The sequence below is a fragment of the Gossypium hirsutum genome, chromosome A05, assembly GCF_007990345.1.
Source record: "Gossypium hirsutum isolate 1008001.06 chromosome A05, Gossypium_hirsutum_v2.1, whole genome shotgun sequence".
In the NCBI taxonomy this organism is placed as follows: Eukaryota; Viridiplantae; Streptophyta; class Magnoliopsida; order Malvales; family Malvaceae; genus Gossypium; species Gossypium hirsutum.
This window is the reverse complement of record NC_053428.1, coordinates 50,640,228-50,646,271: the sequence shown is the minus strand read 5'-3', so window position 1 is coordinate 50,646,271 and position 6,044 is coordinate 50,640,228.

The window sequence follows — 6,044 nt, the reverse complement described above, 5'->3', positions numbered from 1 at the left end:
GAGCATCGAAAAGAGGAACACAAGGCACTTAGCCCATATTTATACATTAGACATTAAAGTCACATATGTACGGAATCATGAATCAAACTCAACATTTTAGCTAATTTTCCCCCTTGGCCGAATTTTCTAAGCCAAGACAAAAGCATCAATATGCTTGCCTCCAACCGAATACATGCAACACCAAATCTTCTTCCTATGGCCGAATATGCATGTCTATGTTGGGGCCGATTATATGCTTAATACTTCCTACAAGTATGGTTACTTGTATTGATTATAAATATCATCTTGTTTCAAGTTCAAAACTTGGCTAATACACACATATATACACTAGTAAAGCATCCTCTCCCTTTCCATCAATTTAACACATGCATTGCTCATTAACATACAAAAGTTATATTCGGCCTTAGCACACAACTTGCTAGCCGATTCTTCCCCATCTAGCAACCAATGCACATATGTGCTCACTTAAAAATGCTAAAAAGGAGATTCAAGAATCATCAATCCACCATCACATGCATCATTAACAAGCTTCATATTTAGCATGCAATGGCATTAACACAAAATCCACCTAGGCCGAATATCATCCCCATGACATAGCAAGGATTTGAACCATGGGCTAATTAGAACTCAAGCTAGCAACTAAAAACATGCATGAATCTCATGGCACAACCTCAAACATACCTTAATCTAGATATAAGTATGGCCAAACCTCCTCCTAATCCTCTTCCAAATCAAACATGAAGCAAGAACTCCTTCCTCCTTCCTTAGAATTTTCGGCCAAATGAAGATGAAAAAGGATGAACAAAATTTTCTCCTTTCTTTTCTTTAACTCACGGCAATGGGGGGGGAAGACAACCACATACATTTTTTTTTGTTTCCATCATATTCCATTTCATTATTTTATGCCCATGCTCCTTATTTTATTTTTCCTAACATACCTCACTAACATAACATGTTTGTGACATGTTTCCACTCATGATGCACTAACACAACATGTCTATGACATGTCTTGCCCATCACACTTGGTCTACCATGCTTGTCATGGCCGGCCACTACTCATTAGGGGGGGAATTTGACATGCAAGTCCCCCTTTTTCCACATGCACTAATAGGTCCTTACGCATTGACCTATCACATTTTAAAATTTTCTCACATAAGTTCTATTTGATGAAATTCACTTACAATTAACAAAATTCAAACACGAACTTTTCACACATGCACATGTACATATAATGAGCATCAATTATGACGGTTAATTATTTTTACGACTCGGTTTAGCGGTCCCGAAACCACTTCCCGACTAGGGTCAATTTTGGGCTGTCACATAACTAAAATTTTATTTCTAAACATCCACATGCAGCCAAATTCTGGGTTGACTTGGTTCTCCATTTGAATGGTTTTGTAATCAAAATAAAGCTTTTAGACCTGTCCAAAAATAATAGATAATTTAGAGGAACAAAGAAAATAATTTAACCACTTTAATTAATCAATTTACTTAATTAATTAAAACTCAAATTATTAATGAAACAACTAAAATTTTTTTTAATATAACTTTATATTTTATTATTTAATGTAACACCCTAAACCCGGCCCAGACGTTACGGCCGAATTTAGCATGTCACATGGAGATGTTTCAAAAAAACATGTGTTTATCTAAATTCTTTGTTTAGAGTTTAGCAAAAATCTGTTCTTGTTTTAAGTTAAAGTGAATGGAAGCTGTGCACCAGGTAGGAAGCTAGAAAAGAGGAGGTGAGTCTTATAGGACCGTTTAAGTACCAAGCTCTTCCCGGATCCAATCCTAGACATGCACACATCCATTGCCACACTTTAAGCAGGTTACGTGTCTACGAACATTAAAACAAGTTTAAGTCTGCTTAAAATATTTATTTTCTTGGAAAAACATTTACTTTGCGGAAACTTTGCGCGTCATTGTGATCTTTCAAAAACAGATAGTTTTTTTTTTATAAAACGAACCCCAGTGCTAACCAGTTTAATAATCCCCAAAATAAAATTAATTAAAAAGAGCAGCCTTATTACAACTTTAAGCATAATAAAAATAATCCAAATTAAATGCTAAACTTATTAAATCCGGCAATCAATCTTCATGGCCACTCTGAATCCCGCCCAGCTCCAAGTCCACCAACTAGGGCTCACCTGCAAGGATGGAATAGAAAGGGGTGAGTTTGGGAAACTCAATGCATAAAGAAACCAATCCAAAGCCCAAATCAACTCGAGCCCATTGGGCCTAAGCCCTATTCAGATAACAGTACACAGTGCACCGAAGCCCTTTTCAGAATACAGTAGCAAGGCCTTAGCCCCTTTTTACATAACAGTGTGGCCCATAGGCCCAGTTCAGTAACATGGGTAACAATAGTAGTAATGCATGCAAACCCATCTGGGGAGACTACTCAACCCACCAACCGCTACACTGCCCCCGTACCAGCCCCACACTCCATGTGGGGAATATCTCAACCCACCCAGCCCTACACTCCACAGTTGCAGCAACGCTGCTCAAATATCAGTAAGTTGAGGCAAAGCCTCCAGTATGTGGATGAACCACTTTCAATACTTCCTCCATCAATACCCCAATCCCATGCAACAGATATTAATAAAAGCATATCATGTAAAATACAATATTAATCAACCATGCAGTTTAGCCAATTTAAACCATAGGGGTATATCGGTAATTTTACTCTTTAGGGGTAATTCTCGTAACTTAGCAACTACACAAGCTACTTCAGTAATTTTCAATAGTTTTATGCAGTTTGGTTCCACCATCAAACTAATAGGCTAATTTGCCCATCTCTTACCCATATTGGTCCGTAAGCCCATTGGGCCCAGTTTTTTGCCCATCGAGGCCCTCTTTTTCCGAAGTACGTTAAGACGTCACACAAGCTTACTTACCACCTTGCGGTGCTAGATCTAACAATTACTCTACGTCTTGAGAGCATTCGCATACCCACAAGTCCATGAAATATCAGAATTTTGGTATTTTGGCTTTTGCCGAATTGAACTAAGAAAGGGTGTTCGGTACACACCTGATTCGCGACGACTGCTACTGAGATCTCTTCTGATGTCCTACAATTGGTTAGCATAGTTCTTATTTACAAACCATAATCACTAAACCCCAAAACTTACTCATCCATGCTCAAACCATGTCCCTAAAAGCCTTTGAAACCTTACCTTTTTGCCAAAATCGATAGCTAGCTCCGAATCTGATTGCTCCAACAACCCACGCCTTCAATCCAACACTTAAGAAGACACTAATCATTGACAGAAAACGTCAGTTAAAAACCCTTATAGCCACATGCCCAAATCGATAGCCTCCCTAGATTTTAGGGACTTCGGCTTTTCCTAACTTTGTAAAATAGGACCAGATCTGAGATGATGAACACTTACCCCTTACTCCTTTTTGATCTCCACGTAATCTGGTGCAGATTTATCTTTCAAACGACGGTAGAACTCAACTCCCGGAGTTTTGAAGTTTCGGCTATAAGCTCCCAAATCTATGGTTTTTCAGCTTTTGGGTGATGAAGGAGATGACAATATGAAACTATAACCTGGATGTAGAATTGCCGACAGGTCTCTAGAGTTTAGAAAGAATAATCGTTGATTAATGGAAACACAATGTTAAAGGGTTTGGCTTTGAAGAAATCGGTACCAGTAATGTGTGTTCAAGATTTCGGCTTTTATGGATTCGGCAAAAGTATTGATGAACAGCAGAATTGATGAATGGTTTTGAAGAAGAAAAATAGAAAAAGAAGAATAGAGAGAATGGTGGTTTCAGCTAGAGAGGAAAAGAGAGAAAAGAACAACCCTAAGGTGTTTCAGCAAAAGAAAACGGCACCACTCAATACCCTAAGTGCCTAAATACTAACCTCATAACCCTCTGCCGATTTTTCCCTCTTCAATTCCCAAAATTCGGCCAACTCCTAGCCTCTCTCCAAATCCCTTAAATCTCTCCCCTTATCACTCCTTAATCCAAGCGTTTGGACAGATTCAAACTCTCCTTTAGCAGACTCCACCTAGACTCCAACATTACCCCTCCTGCACTTAAAAATAAATGTATCTATTTGTCAACACAGGGAATCGATCCCATGCCTTCCCCAATGCTCCACAAGCCACCTTTTTAGGAGCCTAGTGGCGTCACCCTTGCCCTTTACAAAGGCTCTTTTTGTGATGCAATTTACCCATAACTCTATACAAGGGCCATCTAGCCAGAACCCCTAACTCCTAAGTCCAAAAATTCAAAAATTCAACCGGGTTTTGGCCACCATATGGGCCTTCTATAAGCCCATTTATCTAGTCAAAATATTAATTTCACATCCAAATACAAAATTTTAAAATCTTTACAAAATATTGAAAACCGCGAATAAATCTGAAAATCAGGATGTTACAACTCTACCCTCCTTAAAGAAATTTTGACCCCGAAATTTTACCTTTTTAGAACAGTTGAGGGTACTGTTGACGCATAGCCTCCTCAGTCTCCCAAGTAGCTTCTTCTTTGCCATGGTTTCTCTAAAGTACTTTCACTAGTGGAACTGATTTCCTTCTCAACACCTTGATGTCACGATCAAGTATTTGCACAGGTTCCTCTTCGAAGGTTAAATCTGACTGTACCTCGATTTCTACAACTGGTATGATATGAGTTGGGTCAGATCGATACCGCCTCAGCATGGATACATGAAAAACGTCGTGGATACGATGCAGTTCTGGTGGTAACTCTAGCTGATAAGCCACTGGTCCAACCCGCTTAACAATTCGGTAAGGCCCAATAAACCGTGGGCTCAACTTACCCTTCTTACCAAATCTCAAAATTTTCTTCCAAGGGGAAACCTTCAAGAAAACCATATCCCCAACAGCGAACTCAATCTCTTTGCGCTTCAGATCTGCATACAACATCTGTCTATCGGATGCCTCCTTTAACCGATCCCTTATCAGCCTAACCTTGCTTTCAGTGTCTGCCACCAATTCCGGTCCAAGCACTCGTCATTCACCCAACTCTATCCAACACGTCGGCGTACGACATCTTCGCCCATAGAGCGCTTCATATGGTGCCATCTGAATACTTGCTTGATAGCTATTATTGTAAGCAAACTCCGCCAATGGCAAGTAGTCCTCCCAACTTCCACGAAAATCAATGATACAACCTCTCAACATATCCTCCAAAACCTGAATAACCCTTTCTGACTGTCCATCTGTCTGTGGGTGAAAAGCGGTGCTAAAATCCAATCGTGTACCCAAGGCTTCCTGCAACTTCCGCTAAAACCGAGATGTAAACCTAGGGTCTCGATCAGAAATTATCGACACTGGCACCCCATGCAGTCACACTACCTCCCCCACATATAACTTGGCCAACTTTTGCAGTGAGTAGTCGGTACGAACAGGTATGAAATGAGCAGATTTTGTTAACCTATCCACAACCACCCACACCGAATCTTTCTTGGTGGGTGTCAAAGGTAACCCACTCACAAAGTCCATTGTTACTCTTTCCCACTTCCATAGCGAAATTTTCACAGGTTGCAGTAATCCGAAGGCAATTGGTGCTCAGCCTTAACCTGCTGGCACGTCAGACATTTCCCAACAAATTCAGTCACCTCTCATTTTAATCCGGGCCACCAGTACACCTCTCGCAAGTCTCGATATAACTTATTTCCCCCAGGATGCATGGCACAGAGTCCACCATGAGCCTCTTTTAGAATTAACTGCCTCAATTTAGGGTCCTTTGGAATACAAACCCTTCCACGAAAGCACAGAACTCCTTCAGTGTTCAACCCAAATCCTCGTTCTCACCACTCTTAACTGTTGGAATCGAAGAGCTAATGAATCGTCCTTCACTATTTTCCTTAATCTGCTCAGTCCAATTAGGCCTTACTTGCAGTTCTGCAACAAGCTTCCATCGTCGTACAGACTTAATCGTGCGAACAAGGCTCTCAAATCAGTAACAACCTTCGACTCAACGCATCCGCCACCACATTAGCCTTCCTGGGTGGTACTCTATGGAACAGTCATAGTCTTTAAGCAACTCCACCCATCTTCGTTGCC